The sequence below is a fragment of the Ochlerotatus camptorhynchus genome, unplaced genomic scaffold (genome assembly GCF_037179485.1).
Source record: "Ochlerotatus camptorhynchus isolate MF236.1 unplaced genomic scaffold, CSIRO-AGI_Acam_v1.1 ptg000437l, whole genome shotgun sequence".
NCBI lineage: Eukaryota > Metazoa > Arthropoda > Insecta > Diptera > Culicidae > Ochlerotatus > Ochlerotatus camptorhynchus.
This window is the reverse complement of record NW_027040923.1, coordinates 63,250-88,654: the sequence shown is the minus strand read 5'-3', so window position 1 is coordinate 88,654 and position 25,405 is coordinate 63,250.

Sequence of the window (25,405 nt, the reverse complement as noted above, 5' to 3'; positions counted from 1 at the left end):
TGAGGCTGCTGGTCGGGCAAACAACGTTTCGTCGGATAGGGAAAACTCTTCCCCCAGCGTGCCGTGATAGTAGAACAATTGCTCTTTCGGGCCTTATTTTCTTCGAAGCTTCTAAAACTTCATGAACTTTCGGTTTCTTGAAAGCTTGGAAGCTCATGTCAAGTTTCAGGACATTGTGCAAGAACGATTTCAAAATATTAAGATCATCAGCCAGATCTCGTACGGTCTGTACGATTTTAGGAATTTTCGTCTGTGGGGTGATAAAGCGCCGATCATCATCATATTTATCTGAGAGGTGGAACGGGTTTGGAATGAGTTTCAAGACCTTGGCTACCTTGTAGAATGTTCTGGAAGCAATCTGCCTGTTCAGACTAGCCATTCCACGTTTTTGTCCAGATCTCTAGACTTCTGATACTGGCGGCTACGAAAATTTCTCATGCTAATCAGTAATTGGGTGTGGGAATCAATGGCAATAAACTTACCCCTCACAGGAACTGGTCGGACGTACGCCTCGTCGACCACGTTTATGGCTTGAAGAAGTTCTTCCAACGCCCTGTCGGTGTCCTCTACGATGTCAAGCGGTGGATCTTCCCCGATGCTTTTGTCAACCACACGTCCAAACTGCACTCAGTTGACGTGGTGGTAGTCATTGCGCAGGCTTGGAACAGGAGCCACGTTGATGCCGACTTCAGCCACCACCGGTTGGTGGTCGGAGCAGAGATCGTTGATGGCTACCGGGTTGAATACTCCGATACTTTCCCGCCAGAGAGGTGTAAGTTGGTTCGTCCGGAAACCGTACAGTGTACAGACCATGTTGAGAGTGGTCGAATAGCAGGCGTCCGTTCTGGTTCAGCTGGTAGTTCCTCCAAGCTTCGTGACAAGCGTTCAGGTCACCCCAAACGACCAAGCTAGTACGAGTGATGCCGGTCAGGTCGTTCTTAAATTGGATTCCTAGTCCATTGCTTGCGGTACACTGGTGTACGTAGCAAACAGCGATCACGTGTGATTCCACCTCCACTCTAAGCGCCTCGATGATAGAAGTGCGGATGTGGGGCAGAGTGGAGAACTTGACTCCCTTCCTGACGATAACCGCTACACCACCCCCTCCCCTAGAGCTGGTGCGATCAAGCCGGATAATGTTGTGGTCAGGCAACCAAAAACTGTCATCGGACTTTAGGTGGATCTCGGTTAGAAGACCTACGTCGCTGCTCTTACAGAGCCAGCCATAGTTAGCGATCCACAGATAAGATCCACACGTTTCATGAAGGAAAAGTCCGCCGCCCTGAAAGCCGGGGCCTTATCCTTCCTTCGTTGATGTTAGTGGGCGCCTTTTTTCGTACGCAAAAAAAAAAATTACAACGGCGCCGGTGGTGTAGTGGTAAGCGTGATTACCTCTCACCCCAGCAGGCCTGGGTTCAATCCCAGTCGGTGCCGCCGGGATGTTCTGAGGCATAACATCTCCGATCACGCCTTCTTTCGGATGGGAAGTAAAGCCGTTGGTCCCCGGTTCATGAGTTGATGGGTCGATAGGTAGGGTCCAGGTGTGGGAGCTGCCTTCCTGGCACGTCGGTAGCATTGGTGCTCAGCACGGAAAACAAGATCGACGGAAAAAATAAACCAAAGGAAAAAAAAAATATGTCAAAAAATGGGTATTTTCATAAAGATTAAAAATGGTATTTTTTCTTCATTTTTGAAAATATCTTAAGGCAGAAAAAATGAGTAATAATAATAATAATTGTCATCAGTCTGATGAACTGAAAACATAAAAGCACGGAGTATTCAGATTGCGAAATGTCTTGCCATTCTTGCAAATCGGTCGAAGTTCTCGATGAGATTCTCGGTAAAAATGCTCCGACTAGTGCTGTTATTATAAGATCACACAACGTAGATGTGATTGAGCCAGTGAATTTCTTTCGGCCGATGTTCATTAAGGCTAAAAACGAGCACAGTAAAATAGTGCTTTGGATGGCAGTTCCGATTGTTACGAGGTAAGGAAAAGACATGAAACCATGATGAAATTCTAACAAGTGTTCCTGTTCCAGATTAGCGGAGATTTTCGAGAAGGAAAACGACATGCTCAATGATCTGAACGTTTTCGAATAGCAGCATCCATCATCGGATTGATTACTGCAGTGATAATATGAGGAAGACGATCTTACGGAAGTACTACTTAATGCCTCGTTTGGTAAATGAATCTATAAGAAATATCTAAATGTTCACCAATATATATTTGGATCCGTTTAATATTGATTCTGGTTCAATAAAAATTATGAAAAGTTTTGACAATTATAGCTTTTTTATTAGTTTAACATGTTTAAATTTAATAACAGGCAGCTCCATGAAGCAAACATTAAAAAACAGTACTTTTTTTCCCATGGGCAGAAAAAAACAAAATATCCATTTTTTGAAGTATTCGTCGAATACTCATTAATGAATAAACTCAGTTTTACTCATTTAATGAGTTAAGCCACTTTTCGAAAAAATTGTTCTTTTTTTACTCATTAATGGGTACTTTCAAGTTAGCGTGTATAGCTCATACCGTAGTAGGCTGTGTATAAAAGAAAATGATTTACTTAGTTTGACAGTTGTACCAGGACGAAGTGGCAGCGTATTCGTGATTTGTCCCACGCGCAAATGTCTCAAAAATACATTTCAATTACCGTGGGAGTGTCCTGATGGACCGTCCAACGGGTTTTAGACCGAGAAAAGATAGGACAACTATCCGCGAAGGTGGCCACAGGTCGTCCGAGGTCAGCTCGGGTTCCGAGGGTTATCGCTGCTATCAAAAGGAAGATTCGGGTGAATCCAGTGCGTTCAATAAGGAAAATGGCAAAGGAACACGGGATCAGTGACTTTACGGCACGGAAGATCGTAAAGGAAGATTGCGGAGCCAAGTCGAGGGCACGGAAAAAAACTCACATGATTACCTACCGCATCTGGGAGCTACGAGTCGAACGATGCAAGAAAATCTTGAACTTCCTTAAGCGAAAAAATCCGGTAATCCTGTTCACCGACGAGAGCATGTTTACCGTCGATCCCGTATCAAATTCCAGAAATGACTGGTACATTAGCTCTCTTCCGGTAAAAGACGTGGCCGACGAGCACAAGAACGTGTATCTGAGCAAGTATCTTGTTAGTGTTATGGTGTTAGGATTGGTGGCTTCCGATGGTAAAAAAATGGACCCGGTGTTCATTCCAGAAGGCGACAAGGTCAACACGGTGGTCTTACTCGGGATTTTAAGGAAGTATGTTCTTCCGTGGATCAAATAACAGTAAAGTCCGAAGCCAAATGTTGTATTTCAACTAGATGGGGCTCCGTGCCACACCTTGAACCGCACTCAGAAGCGGTTGCAGGAACATCTTCCGTTCTGGGCGAAGGATATGTGGCCGCCATCAAACCCCGATCTTAATCCGCTGGATTACTAAATATGGCGCGTCATGAAGACCAAGTCCTGTTCTAAACGCCACCCGAGTACAGCAAGCCTCATACAAACATTGACCCGTACCTGGAGAGAAACGGATCCAGACTACATTATTAGAACCTGCCGTGCATTCCGGAAGCGTGTGGAGGCCGTAACTGCAGCAAGTGAAAACTCGATCGATGATCAACATAGTTTAAGACTCTGAGAAACATCCCCCCTTTGAATAAATAAAAAAAAACTCGAAAACGAAATTTTTGCGAATTTTTTTAAATTTTGACATTGCTCAATGGTGCAAACATTATCACGCATACGGTAGATTCATCGTGGTTCCAGACATGACTGTTTCAAGTCAATTACTGTAATAAAATTTAAAATGTCCTCAAAATAAACAATTGTGCACACTTCGGCATCATTACCGACTTTGACCCTAATTTAAAAAGCTGTTTCACTAAAGTTTAATTTGAAGACACTGTCAGCCTTGTTTAAATAATCGAGTCTTGCCATTGTGGTGGAGTTTCCTTGTTCCTAAGCTATAATGCTAATTAATTGAAATGTCTGAGTTTTACCGAACAGGTCAGATGTTGAAGGTTCGGAAAAAACAAAACTGATTCCTTCTAATAATAAGCTAACTAATACATTTTGGCATTTGCTTAGTAATCATGAATGCAATATAACAATATTTTTTTATGTGAACGCATCGCTAAATTCAATCTTGACAATTTGCGAAACAAAATTGTACATCCATCTCAAACGTCACAATTGTAAACTCTGCCACACACGACGAATCCAGTGGAATGCGTTTTTTTGCCAAACCTGTCAAGAACGCCCTAAATTTCGTCGGAAAATTGGCAAAGCCGCAATATGCCCGCACACTTCCAAGTTGAGACAAAACCAGGATCTGTCTCCATCTCGTTATCTCACTCACTCTCGCATGCCCATAAGAACATAATCACCCAATATCCATTCATCTCCGTCCGTCCGCGTCCGTCCTGATTGATTGCCGGCGTTTCTACACTCCGATCGCTCGCTCGCAAACTGTCGGCCATAGGGTGGATGCAGGTATGTAGAGCCGGCTTCGGTGGTGGCATGAGATGTCGATTTCTGATTTCTTAATGGATTCTCGGGAAGTTAGGGACAAAAGAAACCGCACTCCGTCGTGAGATAAGGATAACAAAAACATACACACAACCGCAGATTAGGTTCCTTTTTCCGACGGAAAGGGAAACGATGAGTGCAGCACATAGCAATATAGGGTGTGTTGGTTTTTAGAATTGAAGCTTTTAAAAAATTGCTAACTAGCTACCTACTCCGGCCCCACTGCGCTCAGTCGCCGCCCTGTAGGAAGCAATTTTCGATTTTTGGTCAATGATGTGACTGACCGGGTGAACGGTTCGAACTCTAGGAAAATTTAAAAATAGACGAGAATCAAAACTTCCTAATCATACAAACTGATGATGTGCTATGGGAATTCATTTTCTAGCGTGACTCAACGGAATGGCCAAATCAAATTAAAATTCTTTGTTTTAACGCATTCTTCCCCCTTCCCATCCCGTAGCACAGGTTGGATTCCGAAAGTGACGGTAGGAAATGAGTGATGAGACGTGGATTTATACACAAATTCAACACACACCAAGTAAAGAGGGTTGAGTACGTAGGTTCAGTGATGCTCCACTATGCTTGATTCAGACAGAGATAGAAAAAAGGAGAAAAGAGCCTGTGGGAAGTACCATTCCGGTAATTGCATATTTGCTTTTCCGATGAGTCCGTTTCCAAGAACTGACATCTATCTTCGATGCAATAATTTCAGTCAAAACTTTCATCGCAATCAAGATTGAAACGGATGGATGAATGGGGTGAGAGAATTTTCGAGGGCTTTTAAACAACACTTTGGAATGCATTTAGGCAGCTAGTTAAGACAAAGCCGGACACCTGCTGTATGTTTGGATTTCATGAAGAGACATGTTCGCTCAATAATGGTGAGAGTGAGTTTATAGATACGGATCTGAAAGTTGAAGATAATTGATAACATCCGTTCTATGCTAGTCTGTTCTTAAATGGTGTTTCAAGCTAAAAACGTTACATTGTAGTTTTATAAATTGAGGCTCAAGTTGGTACTTATATGGATTAAAATGTATACGACGAACAATGCGTGATGCGTTTAAATAATGCCTGGAACATTTAATTGAGTAAACGACTGCAAAATTCATGGAGACGCATGGTATACTGCGATAAAAAAATACTAAAATGCACCAATGCGATATCCTATAACGCAGGCCTGCCCAACGTACGGCCCTCGGCCTTCGCATCTTTGTAATCTTGTGATCTTTGTCAGACTAGAACTTAGATGACTGGTGGATTTCGGTAACAGTTTCTGAGATTAATATGCAACGGGTGTTGGAAATCAGCCAACAATTTTAAGTTTCTTAGTAAATATCAATACTGCTGACCGCTGTTATCCTAACAACTAATAAACAAAAAGTTGAATTTTGAAACATTGATGAACACTAGCAAAACACTTGTCATAAAACAGTTTCGAAAACTGTCATTTAAGTCATAAACAAGTTGCTGTAACTTTTCATGATGGCAGCGAGCTACTTGGAAAGATCCATCCCTTCCTTTGTTAATTTTAGTTAGTTTAGCAGTTTTTAATGCTTGCTAAATGACACAAAAGCTTCTATTGTGTGAAAATGTTTGGATTCTGATAGCTCATGTAATTTTAGCATGCTAGGGTTAACAAACACATTTTTTAATAAAACAGCAAAAAAAGGGTTATTTCCATTTAATTTCACTAAAATAATTTTGGTATCCATGACAGATACATATTTCGACTACAATGTGCAGTCTTCATCAGTGTCAATCCCACTAAAGACTTATCAATCCCCTAGGTAAAAATGTCAAGATCTCAGGTATAAAAACTAAACTACAATGTGTAGAATCGGAACCTACCTAACTAATAATAACCAAAGGTTTTATTAAAGTAAAGGAGAAAAATCTATTCAAATCTCTTATAAGGAAAAAATCCCAAAGGCTTGGTAGCCATCATAACGAAGTAATGAACTTGGGATGTTAGCGGAATGCTGCCCTTTTTGATATTTTATTTATTTAACCGTAATCCAAAAATAAATTTGATGATAAATCATCACTATGGCCCGGTGGTCGGAGGCCAACAACTCATTGCTCTATTCATACTGCATTGGACATCCCTTATCCAACATGTGTGATGTAGAACACATACGAGCTGTGTTTGTTCACATCGACTGATACTGAGTGGTTGCGGTACAAGCACATATCGTCGGTAATAGACGATTAGTGTGTATTAGAGAACGCTTGTGCAAAAAGACTAGGGAGGGAAACGGATTCGAAATTCAAATGTCATTAGCCAAATACATCCATAGACCATAGGTCCACCGTTGTATAATTGGCAATGCACCCGTGTACTGAATGGGAATTGTGGGTTTGAATCCCACCGGTGCTCTTAGATTTTTTCGCAAATTTTCTCACACACACGTCTCTTACCGATGATATGTGCTTACCTCTCAGTATCTTCTAACTTTCGTATAAACATTTAAATTTTTTTTTATGTTTTCAGATAATTTTGCTGTATATAATGTGATGATATTCAAAGAGTTCGATGGAAGTTTTATGGTGATTGGTTTTGTATTAAAGGGTGTCCCAAAATGTCTAAGTATGATTTAAACAAACGATAACGTAACTCTGTTTACAGCAAATTCGATTTTTATTTTGTACTCATGTTCTCTACACATAGTATTCTCTTACAGTTTAACGTAGAAAATCCGAGATCCGATCAGTCGTAAGCCAAGAAGCAGATTTTTGATCTAACGCTACTCATTAGCTTCAGCACAGATGCCATTTCAACAATTTTGGATACTTCTTCTCAATCTTTCGTAAACTTTGTAACGGAATCCGCTGCCTTTACATGTTTCCGCAAATGTGCTTTGGTCAGGGCCCAAAAAGTTTAGATTGGCCTGGCCTGGGGACAGTTTGGCGGATTCATCTCCTTGGGTACGAATTGGACCTTCTTGGCTTTATACCAGGCTACCGAGTCCTTGGAGTAATGAACCGACGCCAAATCCGACGCCAAATTCTTTGTCCACGAAAAGATCGAACAAATCGATCTCTTCTTTCAACCTTAAAAAAAAATAGGTGTAATTTTTTTAAGTGTATTTACATCTGAAAACGATTTACTCTCACCACAAACTACGTAGTAAATTTAACGAACATAATGTCAACATCAGCATCGCTCCCTACAATGACGTCACTATTGGCTTTTTCGATATTCACGAATACTGCAAAATTTGAAGGTTTGTGCTACCTCCCTCCTGTGCTCATTACTCCTTAGGGGCTGTTCATAAGCTACGTAGACAGGTTAGAGGGTTGGAAATTGTCCACGGCCTTGACAAATTAAAAAAAAATGGTTTAGACAATTGTCTACGTAGGGGGGGGTCAAGAATCCCAAAAAACTGTCAACGTTTTAAATGAACAGCCCCTTACCGTCACGACAACATTTAATTGAATATAATAAAGGAAATAATTTCTTGGGCTACCAACGTAAACAAGCGTATTAAAATAAAAATCAAAATATCGATCTACCAAAGATCGATTCTTGGGTACCGATTTAATCAGATCGATTCTAGAGCCAAATATATGATCGATCCGTCAAGATCGATCTTTCTCTGAAGATCGTCCAATCCTACTTTAGACCCATTCTTGTCTAGGCCCGCTGGACGTTACTCTTCGAGGATCCCACTTTTTTAGCCACGTCTCGAACCGAAGCACGATTTTTCGGTCCAGATTTCGGTCAACAGGTTTACGTCCACATTTTTCCTTTCCTGGAAATTTGTCTCATCACCATACTTCCGATGCTTACACCTTCCAATTTTGCTAATTGATTCAGAGAAATGTTGGGGATAGTACAACATTTGTGCACGATCTGTTTGCGCTTTTCCGGAGAAATGCTTTGCGTGATAATCAGATGTTTAAACGTCATCTGATACAAGCAGGGGTATTCCAAAGTCGTGCTTAGACATTCTGGGACACCCTATAGGAAGTGCCATGTTTCTTTCTTTTCGAAATTTTCCAAAATTTGATGATGATGATGATGGTCCCACCTCAAAACCCCTTCAAAGGTTTGAGCTGGACGAGCTGGTTGCAGTTACAGATATAAATTTCCTTTAGAGTTTACAGTTGCTTCACAGCGATATAATTGTGGGAAAGTTCAGGCGTTCGCCTTTTCGTCCACCTAAAATATTCATAAGTATTAATCAAGAGTTAATGAACAATCAACAACGCATCCTATTACACTAGCAACCCCGCAATCTGATGCTATCATAATTTTCAGCTATGTCAGGAATGCTCACGAACCTCCGACATATGCCAGAAAACTTACAACTAACTCAAGGTATCTTCCAAATAAGCTTCAAAATTGCATTTTTTTTAACGAATTTTAAATTCAGTCCTCTATATCCATAATACGCGCCCGAGGCTCAAACCTTTGTAATCAAATATCAAATATCAAATATTAAAAATCCATCATCACCATAGAACAAAAATAGTTTTTGCAGTTTGCAATAATTATGACAGCTATCCATATAAAATAATCCGTTAGAGATAACTTCGTCAAGATACATAGTTTGTCAATTAAAAAAAATCACTGGATAACCCAACAAACAATTTTAGCTGCAGACTAGCTTATACAGGCAAATATTAGCCGTATAAGCCATTTTTTGGCCGTATAAGCTAATCTGCAGCTAAAATTGTTAGTTGGGAACTGTTCAAAAGACAGTTTTAACGTGTGAAATGCAGTGTCTTTTAAATTCTGTAAGTGTTGCTGAACGTTTTATATGTCTAGACATCGAATTGAAAACATTTATTCCTTTATAATATAATGAATTCTGTGAAGCACAAGTCAAGAAATGTGGTGTTCTTATTTCAACCGCGTTTCTAGTATTATATCTATGAAAGTCACTTCCTCTTTCAATTCGATCACACAAATATCGAGGCAGCAAACCAGTAACTACTTTAAAAATGAACTCCATAGTCAAATATACAATTCTTTGCTTCACCGGCATCAAAGTTGAGGAAGTGAATCTATTACATCTTAAAATCTAACGCATTATTTTATTCTGCAAGCGCTGTAATCTCGATATTTGTGTTGCATTGGCCAAAAATAAAACGGAAGGGCAAAAGTCTAGATGATGAGAGATGATTGATTTGTATAGCTGTATTTTACTGGCAATAGTTAAATCGTTTTCAGTCGACATAGAATTCCATACTTCTTGGCAATTTTCTTGATGACATTGTCAATGTGAGAGTTGAACTTAAGTTTTTCATCAATAATCACGCCAAGATATTTAATCTCGCGAACGCGATCAATAGTCTCATCATCAATTACAACAGAGACGTTCTCATTTAATCGATTCCGTGAAAGTACCATTATACATCTACTTAGAGAATGCAAATCTTCATTCAAGTGTAAAACGGCATCATCTAAACGCAACGAATAACACAGTATCATCTGCAAAAAGATTAATGTCGCAAAATTGTAAAACACGTCTCATGTCATTATTATACATAATAAATAACAGGGGCACATACACTTCCCTGGGGCACTCCAAGATTATTCCCCGCGGGACTAGAAACAGAATCATTAAAAACAGTCCGTTGAGTTCTGTCAGACAAATAGCTTTCAAACCATTTATATGCAGTACTCGCAATTCCAAAGCGCTTGATTGATCTTAACAATTGTGGTCCCAGACGCCCTATCGCGAAGTGTTGCCGTGGTTCAAGACACACCAGACACACCTTGGTATACTTCCATGTTGCAGAAGGTAAGCGATCAACCGGAAGATTACATCGACTTTAAAGTAGAAAATTTTAGGTTACCAATTATTAAAACGACCCTAACAATTCTCACAAAAGAGACCATTATAAGGCCCACCCCGGACGGTTGCCGTGGCTTGACCAGCAGCTAGGGGCGTAGACACGGGTCCTTCTGACCCTTGTGAAAGACAAAATAGTTTCACTGGCGCCCAAGGCAAAAGAAAGAGTGGTTTACTTCCAAGACCTGAAGTAAATCCCTTTTTCAACCGATCTCCCGGAGAAATTTCAACGAATTAAAATTCATTTCAATTATCGCGTAGTCATCAGTGTGATCCTAATTGAAAAGCTGATTTTGTGGGGATATTGCGGAAGGAGATTTGCTGGGCATTGCGGATGATGATAAACCCTCTCGTCGATACTGTTAGCTGCGTTGTTGGACATGATCAGAAACGTAGAAACAGCATTGAAATAACCTATACTTACTTTGTCAATTATCCTTACTGAATTTGGAATCAAGTTTTGTTGTATTTATTTCTTTCTTATTAGTGTTGTTGCTAAGTAATTTCCCTTTATTAGATTGTGTATTATTTGCTTTTTCGATTTATTTTTTAGTCCAATATGAAAATATCTTGTTGCATTACCTATTTTCCAATTTAACCTGCATGTATACACACTTACCATTTTTCACAATTTTACCTTAATCGATTAAGACCATTTAGAGGTACCGCTTGAATTATTAGGTTTTTCTTGATTTATTAATAAAAATATGGCTCAATCAATCCTTACTTACGATGAGGCTAGTACACTTGTAATGAAGTGGTACCATTGCATGAGGGTAGATTACCTCACGGAAGAGGAACTTGATGAGGAATTAACGGCACGATGTGTCATAATCACCAGAGATATGAATCTCGCTCGAAAGCGTAAATTTTTAAGGGATCGTTTGAAGGCTGAGGATGAGGAAAAAAATGAGGGTATCTTTTTTGTCGCAGCTGATACTACGAACGATCTGAATGAGAGTTCCAAACATTGTACGGATCTACTCAGTCAATTAAGATCGGAACAGGACGAGGAGAAAAATCGCGTTGTGCAGCACCGATTAGTACACTACGGGGCAAAAATAGTGAGACTACTGGCAGGTTCGAGAGGTTCGCCCAACCTCCATAGTGGTATCCAGAACTTGGTGGTAGAAACGGCCGCAGCATTAGAGCAGTTTTTAGGTCAACCGTCACAAGAGGACGTACCAAACCCGGGAGATGATCTGAACCCTCTTCTCAATCCAGATGAGAGTAAGGATAATGAAGAGAGCGAGGACGAAACCGACGAGGTAACCGAACCAGACAATAGGACAAAGAAGACTAGGAGGCAGTTAGTATGGAGGCAAAGCGAACTTGATTGGATTCACTCGCTGCACGCAAGGATTTTTGACATTGAACAGGAGTTGTCTAGACGGAAGGAAGGAAGGGACATCACTGTGCAGACAAATTCTTCCCCTCCTTTTACCCAAAATCCATTTGATTCATGCAGCCCTAGCCACAATTTTCCACCTTTCAACCTTCCTGAAAGTTTTCCGAATCCTCGGCACGAACAGGTACCCAATCCGTGGGTACCGAATTCCTTTCCTTCTTTCGTACCCCGTAATCGGAATCCAGCCCCTGCTCCTGCACCTGTTCCTCCTCCTGCACCTGCTCCTGTTCCTCCTCCTGCACCTTCACCAGTACCTAGGCCAGAACCATACCCCTACCCTTCTGCTCAGTATCCAACACCATATCAATCACGTCATACTTTGCCGTTATCCAAATGAAATATCACAAAGTACAGTGGAGATGACCAGGGGTTAAGACTGAACGAATTCCTAGAATTAGTTCAAGCGCTATCCCTCGCAGAACACGTCTCAGATCGGGAACTATTCGAGTCCGCCGTACATCTCTTCATGGGATCAGCCTTGAAGTGGTACATGACTCAACGGTCAACTGGACGGTTGATGAATTGGGAGCATCTAGTGTTCGAGTTGAGACGAACGTACATGCACCCGGACTTAGATGCACTGATCAAGATAAAAACATATCAGCGGCGGCAGCAGAAGCAAGAATCGTTCCATGAATACTACTTTGAGATGGAGAAGTTGTTCAGGACGATGTGCGTACAAATTTCGGGTCACGAGAAGGTTCAAATCCTACAGCAGAACATGAGAGTCGACTACAAGAGGCAGATGACTTTCATTCCTATAGTGAACCTGGAAACACTCGTTGCCGCGGGACAGAAGCTAGACGCGCTCAACTTCTCGGCCTACAACAAAATCTTCGGGACCGAGAAAACAGTTCAAGCGATTGGAAATCAGGACACTACCGGCAAAAATCACCAAAAACCAGCACAGCCACCCGCACAGCAGCAAAAGCGATTTTCAAGCTCATTCAAGGAATCACAGGGTAACCAGAAAAGAAATCAACAAAATTTCCCTAACCCGACGCGAAATCCACCAAATCCTCCTTGTCCTGGTAACTCTCAAAACCAACAAAGGCCACTTTCTAATCAGAATTCTGGGCAGAAATCACCAGTTCCGGGTCCATCAGGCACTTCTTCCCGTCCTCAGATCACTCTTGAACAGGTCGTTAACGGTCACAAACCTCCGAATCAAAACACCTGTTTCAATTGTGGGACTCCTTTGGTTATGTGTCGTCGACCTCGTCGCCTTTTCTGTGAAAATTGTGGTTTGCAGGGATTCCCTATTAGCTTCTGCCCGTACTGTATAAAAAACGGACCGAGAGCGAACGAAAATCGCCGTTCGCAGAACCCGGAAGCGTAAATCCTCCAATTTTCATTCAAAAACCACCAGTCTTCTAAGAACACGCAACCGAGTACTGTTATTTCCGTACAGAAGAAATCTGTAACATTACATATCCGTTTCCGAATGATAATCGTCCCTACGTGGCCGTTAAAGTTTATGGTTTACTCCTGGAAGCACTCCTGGATAGTGGAAGTAATTTCACTATCATCAGCGAAAGTGTATTCGCTCGATTGAAGCCGAAGAAGCTCCACAGTCCGCCGAAACATATTTCCCTCCGGTCGGCAAGCGGCGATGAACTCCAAATTCTCGGCCAAGTTCACCTTCCTCTTCGTTTCCTCGACAGGATCCAGATTTTTCCAACCCTGGTTGTCCAGAATTTGTCCCACGACTGTATATGTGGCATGGATTTTTGGAGAAAATTTCAGATCCAGCCCACAATACTTCAGAGTGAGTCGTAACCGGATCCAGGAATTGTGTCATCCGTTGATCCGCTTAAAGCCGAATCGATTTTGTCAGAAGATGAGCGCCAACGAATCGAGGAGATCAAACGTCTTTTTCTTCCAACGAGAGCAGGACAGCTGACCATCACTCCACTTACTCAACATCGCATCGTAATCAGCGAAGAGTGGAAGGACAAACCCCCGGTGAGGCAGTTTCCCTACGTTATGTCCCCGAAGACGCAGGAATTGGTGGCAGTAGAGTTGCAGAGATTATTGGATGTGGGGATCATCGAACGCAGCAGTTCTGACTGATCGTTGAACTGTGTACCCGTGATCAAGCCTACTAAGGTAAGACACTGTCTGGACGCACGCAAGATCAACGAGAGAACTGTGCGTGATGCTTACCCTTTGCCCCACTCTGGCCGAATCTTGGGACAACTTCCTAGAGCGAAATACCTAACCACCATCGACTTATCGGAAGCCTTTTTGCAGGTTTCGTTGCATCCAAACTCGCGGAAGTACACGGCATTCAGTGTGCAGGGCAAAGGGTTGTTCCAGTACACCAGAATGCCTTTTGGCCTACTTAATAGTCCGGCCACTTTGGCTAGACTAATGGACAACGTTCTGGGTCATGGTGTACTGGAGCCGTACGTTTTCGTGTACCTTGACGACATTGTCATAGTCACGGAAACGTTCGAGCATCACGTGCAGCTTCTCGTTGAAATTGCACGTCGCCTTAAAGTGGCAAACCTTAGTATAAACGTGGAGAAATCCCAGTTTGGGATCAGCGAAATTCCCTTCCTAGAATATCTTCTAAGTACTGACGGTCTTCGAGCAAACCCGGAGAAGATTAGACCGATCGTCGAATACGAACGACCAAACACAGTTTCCAAACTTAGAAGATTCCTAGGAATGGCGAATTATTACCGCAGGTTCATTCAAGACTTCAGTGGGGTAACGTCCGCCTTGACTGACCTGTTGCAGACCAAATCAAAGGTCATTCATTGGAATGATGAGGCAGAACAGGCTTTTTGTAAGATCAAGGAGCGGCTCATCTCATCCCCTATCCTCGGAAGTCCGGATTTTTCACGAGAGCTCGTGATTCAAACGGACGCGAGTGATGTAGCGGTTGCTGGCGTGCTCACGCAACAGCAAGAGGGTGGAGAACGCGTCATCTCATACTACTCGCACAAGTTGACGACGCCTCAGAAAAATTACCATGCAGCAGAGAAAGAAGCACTAGCAGCGATCCTTGCAATCGATGCTTTCCGTGGTTACATCGAAGGTTACCGTTTCACTGTAATAACAGACTCCTTCGTTCTCACTCACATTCTTACCACCAAATGGAAGGTGGGATCCAGGTGTAGTAGATGGGCTCTTGATTTACATCAACATAACATGTCGGTAGTCCACCGCAAGGGCAAGGAGAATGTGGTCCCAGACGCCCTATCGCGAAGTGTTGCCGTGGTTCAAGACACACCAGACACACCTTGGTATACTTCCATGTTGCAGAAGGTAAGCGATCAACCGGAAGATTACGTCGACTTTAAAGTCGAAAATTCTAGGTTACCAATTATTAAAACGACCATAACAATTCTCACAAAAGAGGCCATTGTAAGGCCCACCCCGGACGGTTGCCGTGGCTTGACCAGCAGCTAGGGCGTAGACACGGGTCCTTCTGACCCTTGTGAAAGAGAAAATAGTTTCACAATAAAGGAATAGAAATTATTTCAAAAGCGCGTTTTATCTCCAAAAAAACAGCAACAATCGTATAGTTACTTACACTCCAAGCTACTTTTTCACTTCGCTAATACCAAATTCAACGCGGTTTCACTAGAATGACCTTCCCGATATCCCGATTTTTCTGGTATCAACAAACTATTACTATTTAAATACTCCAACAGCTGGCCTTTACAACAAGTTCGAAAATTTTCTCTAATGTGAGCAATATGTTGATGGGACGAAACTCTTCGACTTTAATCGTTCCAGCAACTTTTTGAAGAGGAACCACTAAGGATTCCTTCCAATTTTGTTGCACATGTCCAGTTTGCAATGATTCATTAATAAGGTCTAGCAAGATGTGGTAATGACATGAAAGCAATCTTGAATAACCATCATTATCATTAACTCATTAACATTATCTACTCCAGCCGATTTTCCTAATGAAAAACAATTCTAAGTTCATCTAATGTAATTGGGTGAAAAACTTCAAATCTGCAACTACTATTAACTGGCTGTTATATTTCGTCAGAATAATCATAAAACTTAGAGGCAATCAATTGTTCTGACTGTTCTAATGTGCCATTAAAAGTTATGGACCGCGGTTTGCAATTACTAGGTTTTAATAAAGATTTCAAAATTTTCCATAACTCTTTGCTGTTGTTTTGATGCTGATCAATCTTCCTTTGAACATATTCACAACGAGTTTTCTTTATCGATTCTGAATACTTATTACGCACGATTGTGTACCTATTCAAATGATTGTCATTATTTGATCTACAAAACTGTTTGTACCATTTGTCCCTTTTCCGTTTAAGACGCAAAATATCCAAATTGTACCAGCTGTTCGAGATTTTCAAAGAAACAAACTCCTTTCATATTAAAGAGATTCATGGTCAAATCGCTTATTTATCCTGTATTTTTCAAAACTTGTTGTCATCGTCGGGCCGGTAAGTTTAAATAAAAACTTTAAATATGTTTTCTCACAAACAAATGTTTTTCATTTTTTACCAATGCCATCTGTAGCAATCTGTAGGTCAAGATGGAGAAATAATAAACAACAAAATTATGATTTTTTTAAATTTAGGTTTTTGGAAAAAATTCCAAAACCAGATCGATTTTTATTTCGATTTGATATAATGAAAGTACAGGTAATTAACAATAAAAAAGCGTTCCCATAAAATTTATCTAAGTCACACCGTTTTTTTAGATGTAGCGGTTTTAATGTTGATTTTTTTTTAAATAGAAATCAAATTTCTAATTATAACCAAGTTCAGTTCAACTGATGCAAATATTAATTTCATTTTTTTTGTCTTACATCACTCAAATAAATCAAAGAGGATGGCAACAATAAATAACAAGGAACAATAAAAAATGTGTTAACAACTCATTCAATAATAAATTAAAAAATTATAAATGTAAAAAAAATATTTGTGTAGCTTAAGGAGAGTGAGTGACGAATTTGAGAAGAGCAGATTTGTTATGTCCATTCAGTATTTTGTAATGTATGAAGGGGTATGGTAACATCAAATAAAAATAAAATAACATCAGCCTTATTAGCTAAAAAAAAATGATTTATAAAACCGAAATTCAGTTGCCACCGATAAAACAAAACATAACCATGGAATCTATTTAGAAATGATATGTGAAAAAATAAGCGATTGGATTTACACTAAATACTCAATACTTTTATTTTTTTTTCCTTTTTGCAACAGCAAAAAAATTGGTTCGATTTTGACAGTTCAAATTAGTAAGAAAATGATTACGTCTCCGCCAAATCCAGGTTAAAGCCCCCCAAAAAAGAGTAGCATCTTTAACTCAGGAATATTGGAATCAGGCAAAGTTGTCTGGTTTTTTTTCTTTTTTGTGGTTAGCAAGAGGTTTCCAGAGTGTATTAAATCAAATGAGTTTGAATTAATATAACCCTAAATAAATGTCGAGTCCCCATAAATTTTAGAAAAGGTATACATTAAGACTGCTGGACCTATAAAAAATGAACCCCGTAATGCGATATGGCCAGTGCATCAGTGATGAATATTTAATGGCTTCGGATGAATAAAATTTGGCCTGTAATAACAAGATTACCACCTTCGACCGAAAATATTCCTCAAGAACGCCAATTTCCTGTCCCACTAATTTGCACGTTCGGAAATTAAATTATCATGTCTTCTCGATTATTCACATTTGCTGCTATTTCGTCAATTAAATGTTTCCGTTGACTTAAATCTGTTCCCCTCCGTCGGGTGATCCGCTCGTTCTACTTCCAAGCCATCGATCCGACGACGACGACGACGTCAGTTTGGCTAAGCCAACCACTCTAGCAAGTCCATTCATCCGCAGCGATCTGAATCAAGCCGCACGGGTTCCGAAATATGATGGGATAATTCCCCACCCCTAATTTCTACCGAATCCTAACGAAGGCCCGAAGAAAAAGCGATCACCGAAGGCCCAAATTAAACCAATCAGCATTTCCTCTCCTTTTTCCGACCGAAAGACTCACTCGAAACGAAAACAGCCTCCTCACTATTAGAAATGGAATGCACCGCCACCACTCCCGCAGCCACCGCCAATCGCGCCCCAACGAACAACATTCACACGAACTTATTCCCAGAACTTGTAAAAATTAAGTGATGAAATGTGCCTCGATTAGCTCTCAAATCCATGGCCTAATCTATCTCATTTTCGGCCGGTCGTTCCTCGAACAGGCCCGCCGTCACATTAGGAGTGTGGTTCTGAGCTGTTCGAATCCGCAAGAAGCCTATAATTTCCGTCGAAAAATCCTACCGCGCATATCCGCATCCAACAAGAGAATGAGAAGGGAAAAAACGCTTCGAGCGAAGATTTCGATTCTTGCGTGTTTCACCCGCCTCCAAAAATGTGGCCAAAATTGAATGCCCGCTCTCTTTCTCTCGCACGCTCGTTCTTGCTTTCCCCCTGTGGGACAAGCAAGCTTTTATTGGGGTGGAATGCGCTCCGCTCGCATTCTGGGTGGCATTCGAGAACGCAGCAGACATTTTGAATCCGAAAGCCTCGATATGATTAATATCTAAGTTTACCGCTCGGTTGAAACATAAAAAGGAAGATGGAAAACATTAAGGCTGAAACTGAAGCTGCTCGAACCGTGATATGAAGTGACATTGGATCATTAAATGTCCCGTTTTCTAGGGAAGATTCAAGTTCTTTTGGCAACGATGGCAATACTGTACTGCACCGAAATCCGGACAATTTTTTAAAGTTGATTATCATGGCAAATTATGATTAATATGCCACGTACATTTTATCATGATCCTATAGGGTCGTCCATGTTAAACTAACATAATTATTATGTTGCCAAGTGTTTAAATTAAAAGACTGTCTGGAATTAGGTGCATTACGGTACAGGTAGGGACACAATTGACAATTCTTAGTTTTTTAATCTAATTCTAAAACAATACATTTGTTAAAGCCATTGTATGATGACTGATATATTTATAACGATTTGATTATACATAGAACCAATGGATGATGCATGGAACTAGCATTCTTCCTTAGATCTCATACTTTACAAAAGGTTTGTTGTTGGAAGCCAGGGTTCGTTTCGGTAAAATATACACACTTGAAAATAACTAATTTTACAAGTGATGGAATGCATTTTTGACATAAAGGATGAGACGTAAACAAACATGTTGTGTAAAGTTAAGTGCTCCGAGACTGAAAAGTTCGTTACTCGACGAATAGTAAGTTTGATTGAGGTGAATTTTTTCACGTCTGTTATGACTCAATTTTATCTCAAAATTTACGCTCGTATATGTCAGTCCCAGAGCATCTAAATTTACATGATTCTTTCTAAGTGTGTACGCTGAAATGAAGTGATATCCTCATGTTGTTAATAAACGCCCTCCCGGGCGGCCATATGACATTTGGCCGAAACCTTAGCCATAGCCGATAAAAAGATGGTTGTCGGCATGTTCTTCAGCTTCGTGGCCTTGGCTATCAACTGCTCCTTCGTTTTGGCCACGAAATTATTGGAATAAATCCTCCGTTTGAGTTTCGCCCAAAAATTTTCTACCGGTCGCAACTGGGTGACGCTGGGATGGTTGGCGGTCTTCCACGACCACGACGTCGCACTTCGCCGGAAAGATGTTTTTCATTAGCAACTTCAGTCGCTCCTTCTGGGTGATTGCTTGCTGCTCAGACATGGCTGGCCTCGACTGACGCTTCCGCATAACAATGTCCATCTTGTCCAGATACTTCTTCACCGTTTGGCCGGGTGGTACGACCTCCCGGCCCATGGTACGGAACGATGAGGCCACCTTGCCCTCGGTCTTCCTCTTCAGCTTCTGCTGCACTTTAAGGTAATACTCTAAGGAAGCCTTAGCGTGAAACTTCAAAGGCACAAATGTCAGCTTCCACAAAACATACAAATTTGAAATTGCTACTCTCTGTTTGTAGTAGCACAGCAAACAAGGAGTAGCAATTTCAAATTTGTATGTTTTGTGGAAGCTGACATTTGTGCCTTTAAAGTTTCACGCTAAGGCTTCCTTAAGAGTATCAACTTAAGGTCGCACAACGTCGGGCGGCCGGAACCAGACATCCATTCTCTCTCGTCTTTCTTCAGAAGGGAGAGGATGTTGTAAATTCCGGCTATATCCGGCGGACACGAAGTGCCTCGTGATGTCCAACTTCTTCGCTTCGGGGAGGAACTGGCAGTACGAACAAACAATCGAGCGTAGTTGCTTGACTGGCTACTGCAAATCAACTGATAACGCTGTCCATTCAGGTAGCATAGTAACCGCATGAAAAATCGCTAAAATCAGTTCATTTTTTGAATGCATATGTTAAAAGCGATACGACATTAACGACCCTAAATTTGAAAGAGTCTTGAACTAAACCCACGAATTTCTGCTCAGTAACCAAAAACGGTCGCCATAAGACCACTGAATCCCTCATATTATAACACTCCACTTATCATCAAGTTGCCTACACTACCTATAATCGCATATCAGTCAAATATGGATTTTCGTCAATTCTGAGATAACATCTACTTTCATATTATGTGATAAAACTATGGACTTTGATTATGAAAAATATGAAAACGACATCAAGTCGGACAAACTGACTCCAGCAAAGTAATCGCATATCAGTCCAATCCTGATATTCAATCGTCCATACTTCAAGTTAAAGTTCTGCTTTTTAAATTGCCACATTATTCACAGATATAACAGAACATGCGAGCTTAGTTGTGACTGATTTTAACTTGAAAAAATTATCAATAAATTTAGTATGATTTTTCAAATATTTACATGAGAATTGCACTTCGTAACTTTGACTGACATTTTCTCAATACCTACTTTTTTCATATGAGACTGATATGCGATTTTAGCCATCCAGCTCAACTGTTACACAAAACGAAGCATTCGCAGTAAACACGGTAAATAAGCCATTCACATGAAATGATCTTCCCGGAAAAAATCTACCCGGATTTTCGATTGAGATTAAAAACTCGTCCTATTTTCCCCACACCAGTTCTGACCAAATTCTATAACATTTAATAGAGATTTTCTACGATTAACCAGATGGTCGATTTCCAATATACATGCAAAATTCACGTTATATCAAATGTAGTCAAAATACTATAAAACATTTATATGCTGCTATGATTAGCAACGTCTCGGACATCAGTAGGAAATTAAAAACGATCACGAGATTCGGTACCAACTGCCAACATGGATTTTTTATCGGCAATCAGAACATCTGAACAGCCTATCACTTTACGTTGCATGAAGAGGAAGATGATAGCTTTAAACATGACAGCCTCTTTAGCAAAATGCATTCTTTCATAATAAAATACGCACATTCTTTGTACTTAACTATGACAACGATGCATCTACAAAAGTGACACGTAATAATGTCTCGCTTTAGGGGGAGGGGAGGTGTAAAATTATATGACAAGCAATGCATTAGGGATGGGAAAACTTAGACTAAAAGAGGCAGAGGCGGCTATGAGGTCCCCAATTTCTGCATAAAATGTGAATGTATTTAAGTCAAGATTTTAAAATGGGTTTGGGAAATCTTTGAACTTTTGTTTAAAATTTGTTTGTATAAATTTTTGCTCAAAAATTATATTTATACTCCAAAAATGGTTTTCTGTGGATAATTTCACTTTAAAATATTTAACCTTCCTACAGTCTTGAAAAAAGTGACGTTTAAGGTATTCGGGTCATATTCAACCGGCTTTAACCCAACAATTTAGGAAGCATTTTCTTACCAAATGTCAAAGGCTTTGCAGACCTCTGATAAATTCTTCATGAAATTCTGCGAATTTTGAGGTTCCGCACGACATAATTTTATGAAAATTTTAAATTGGCTACATTTTCGGCTGTTCCGTGGTCGCGTTTGGTGGTGAGGTATGTTGGTTGTAGGTTGAATTGCTTATGTCTGATTTACAGTGATGCCAATGCTAATCGTCGTTGATGTTGCTGTATTAATTTTTGGTTGGCCGAATGGCTTTTGCTCGGTGTCTGATGAATTATGATTACGATCCTTTGGTGCAGGGTTGATGTCATGGGGGTCAGGGTTTTTCTCCGTTGGTAATGACCGCCCGTGAATGGAACTCCGTTATTGCTAGATCAGCTGTAATTACACAGAGAACCAATATACGTTGCTTGGGACTGGCAATCATAATCAATGTGTAAATACTGGTGATTTAAAACTAGGCCATACCAGCGCCGGCCACGTCCTAATGCTGGTCAAGAAATGAATGGGTAGGACCAGGACCTGACGGAATTGCACCTGTATTCTTGAAGAATCTTTCAGAATAACTCACCCTTCCTTTAGAACGCCTTTTCAATATGTCTCTGGAAAATGGGAAATTCCCTGAAATTTGGAAATCGTCTCATTTGGTAAAAAATCAAATTACAAATAAACAGCACAGCTTTTTTAAAGGTTGTTCAGCTACCTCTAATCTTCTTCAATTTGTAACCTTCATTCTTAACGCAATGGACAATGGCAAGCACGTGGAAGCTCTTTATACTGGCTTCAGTAAAGCATTTGACCGAATCGACATACCATTGAAAATGAAATCTAGACTTCTGAATTGGCTCCAATTATACTTAACGCAACGCCAACAAATAGTTCGTTTTCAGAATAAACTTTCAGAACCTATATCGGTCACCTCTGGGGTGCCCCAGGGTTCTCATTTAGGCCCAATTCTTTTTATTTTATACGTAGTGCACATTTCCTACATACTTAACAAAATAAAAGTTCTTATATATGTAGACGACATGAAGCTCTTCATGGAAATAAGTAATTCTAGCGACACAGAAGAATTCCAGAATGAAATCAACTTATTCAACACTTGGTGTAGTAAAAGTCTACTCCAGCTCAATGTAAAAAAATGCAACGCAATTGTATTTAGCAGAAAAATTTAAACACCTATTTTTGAAATATTTTTAGGCAACCAAAAAGTAGAAAAATTTAAAATTGTAAGGGACCTAGGTGTGATCCTAGACTCCAAACTCAATTTTGTAGAACATTATAATACAATCATAACGAAAGCAAATAGTATGTTGGGCTTCATTAAGAGGTTCAGCTATAATTTTCAAGACAATTTTCAAATTATTATATATTACATACGTAAGACCTATTCTGGAATACTGTAACCTAGTATGGAATTGCCATACACGAGGAACGCATAGAATCCGTTCAAAAACAATTCCTTTTAGGGTAAATGTTGGCTTCGGCACCCATTGACTGTTTTCGGCAACCAAAATTTAAACGTTAATTTCACTATGTTTTCCCATCAACGCACTTCCCTGAATGTGTCCAAACGATTGTTTAGCCTTTCAGCTTCAATCTGATTATATTTGAACGATCGAGCAATCCAGTAATGCTACATTTTTCTTCAAATAAAGCATACGGTGGTTGATTTCGAGTTGCCGATAATAGAACAGCTGGTTAACACGCAGTTCTAATGGGAAGGTTGCCGAAGAAAAAGAGACTGCCGACAATAGTCACACTCACCTGAGAAGTTTGGAGCGTTGTAAAAACGCTTTCAAAACGTTTTGAAAAATTCTGTCGATTGGAATGGATAGAGAAGCAAGCAGCAGATGAATGTAAACAAACAGACACATCATATATGTGCGTGACGCTAAGAAAATGCTAGTAGAAGTGCAGACGCTGCTTAGATTGACGAGAATACGTAAATTCCCCTATATGCCCTTCGCAAATTGAATTGGACCGCATTTCTTCTTCCATCATATGAAGCACGCTGTATGCTCATCAACTTACAAACACTCAAAGAACGCTGCGAATTTGCAATGCTTTTCTTCATCAATGACATTATTTCACATCGCATAGAATCATCAGAAATACTTTCACAATTAAACTTCTACACACCCTGTCGGCATCTAAGAACACGAAAATTATTCTCAGAAAAATCACACAGAACAAATAACGCAAAAAAAGACCCCTTCAATCGAATGATGCGACAGTATAATCTACACCGTGAAGTCATTAGCATCATTATGTCAAAAGAAGAAATTAAAACCCAACTAAGACATAATAGAAATAATGCATAGTATCACAGGAGTAGAACTTCGGATCAGAAAGAGGCTCCACTTGTCATTTGCGAACACTAGCGCACCTAGCGGTAGAAGGCATCTTCTGCCTGCAGTTAAGATAGGCAGCATGCTATGATAGTGTGAGTGCACATAAAAAGCCCGTGTGGAACGCTTCCATAAAACATCGCTTGTTGAGCAGAAAAACGAACCACATTTTGATTCACCGATTTGTTTGCACTTCCCCTTCTGTTCTGTGATAGTATGTAAGTAAAACATTGTAACCATTGCATGTAGTCTACTTTGCTTGACGAAATAAATAAATATGTTGACGTAATACTCGCTTTAATGAAAGCCGAGAACACATCTGCACTTGCACAAGAAATCATTGGGATAATACATATGAAATATTCTCAGAGATCCTTTGAAAAAAAAATAGATAAAAATAAGGTCCCCAAAAATATGCAAAATTCTCTATTGTGTGACAATTTTGTACAAAACTGCCCATTTTCCATAAATCGACTTGACGGAACATCTACACCCCCGACCGACCCGGAGGATGCGATGTACCGATCTGCGGTCCAATGCAAGAAAATAGAGAAAAATAAATGTGGAGTGTATTAGAGAGTGAAATGAATCATGTCGAAAACAAAAGGTAGTCGACTGAGACTCGAACCACGAACCATGCGATTATTATACCTGTGCTTTCTCCACTGCTCTCTCCATGCTTCGGAATTTGCGTAGGCTAAAAGAGAATAAGAAGTGCACATAGTACGGTAATATGATTTCGTATATTTTTACTGCTGAACGAGAATTGGAGAGAACCGGATCAAGTGTGTGCGTTGTTCTACAATTTTATAAACAACCAAACTTAGTGGCATACACTGAGGCAAATAGACTTAAGAATTTCATAAGGGTTGACTTATGAACAACACATATGAATTTCATAAGTGCACTGAGGCAAATAGTCTTAAGAATTTCATAAGACTCGATTTATGAACGACAAATATGAATTTCATAAGCGCGACTTATGAAAGATTTTCATCTAACATAATGTAGCTCTTATACGCCTTTAGCCACTCCATTTTTTTAAGCGTTGAAACTCGAGTGGTCAACATACAAACTCCGTAATCTCAACGTCCATGGTTTGGTTCCACTCTGCTCCGATTTATTATTTTTTTGTCAACATTATTTTTCATAAGGCAAATCAATGAAATTCATATTGATTTCTTGTGGCTGAAATTCATAAGTGTATCTTATGGAATTCTTATGTTCTTTTGCCTGCGTGTGTGACTTATAATAGATTTTCGTCTAACATGAGGTAGCTCATATACGCCTTTAATCATATCATTTTCCCAAGCGTTGACAGACGAGTGGTCCATACACAGGATCCGTTATCGTCGAGATAACGGATCCTGTGTATGGACCACTCGTCTGTCAACACTTGGGAAAATGAAATGACTAAAGGCGTATATGAGCTACCTCATGTTAGACGTTGAGTCCATGGTTCAGTTCCAGTCCCCGCCCGGTTTTATTATTTTGTTGTCGACATTATTTTTCACAAGGCAAGTCAATGAAATTCATACTCATTTCTTGTGGTTAAAATTCATGAGTGGTTCTTATGAAATTCTTACGTTCTTTTGCCTCAGTGTGGTCGAA